At 65.4% G+C, this 480-nt stretch overlaps 1 long non-coding RNA gene across 2 annotated transcripts in view; it reads right to left on the bottom strand.

The window, feature by feature from the left end:
- Nucleotides 1–426, bottom strand: part of LOC113980347 — a 1,257-nt gene extending 831 nt beyond the window's left edge. The window contains exon 1 of one of the 2 annotated variants that reach the window (XR_003538122.1): nt 367–426. This is a non-coding gene — a long non-coding RNA (uncharacterized LOC113980347). Of the gene's footprint in view, nt 1–35; nt 96–366 lie in introns of those variants that run through there. The other variant, XR_003538123.1, reaches the window with a different exon arrangement.
- Between the last annotated feature and the right edge of the window lie 54 nt (nt 427–480).

Below are 480 nucleotides of genomic sequence, written 5' to 3'. Positions count from 1 at the left end.
GGGGTGACACAGGGGTCACAATGGGTGCTGGTCACCTTGAGGTTGTGCCCATCGAAGGGCAGTGACCCGCTGACCAGGGGGCACAGGATGACCCCAGGGGGAGGTCAAGGGGGTCACAGGGGTCAGGGTTGGGTCAGGGTGGGGTCAGGGGTCACAGGGGGAGGTCAGGGTGGGGTCAGGAGTCACAGGGGGAGGTCAGGGTGGGGTCAGGGGTCACTCACCTTGAGGTTATGTCCATTGAAGGGCAGTGACCCCCTGACCAGGGGGTACAGGATGACCCCAGGGGGAGGTCAGGGGTCACAGAGGGAGGTCAGGGTGGGGTCAGGGGTCACAGGGGCGACAGTGGGTGACCCAGGGGTCACTCACCTTGAGGTTGTGTCCGTCGAAGGGCAGTGACCCACTGACCAGCGTGTAGAGGATGACCCCAGGGGGAGGTCAGGGGTCACAGGGGGAGGTCAGGGTGGGGTCAGGGGTCACAGG

This window comes from Neopelma chrysocephalum, unplaced genomic scaffold, assembly GCF_003984885.1.
Source record: "Neopelma chrysocephalum unplaced genomic scaffold, ASM398488v2 Primary Assembly neopelma1_93788, whole genome shotgun sequence".
NCBI lineage: Eukaryota > Metazoa > Chordata > Aves > Passeriformes > Pipridae > Neopelma > Neopelma chrysocephalum.
Note: the sequence above shows the minus strand (reverse complement) of the source record. Positions and strands in the feature narration are given on the sequence as shown.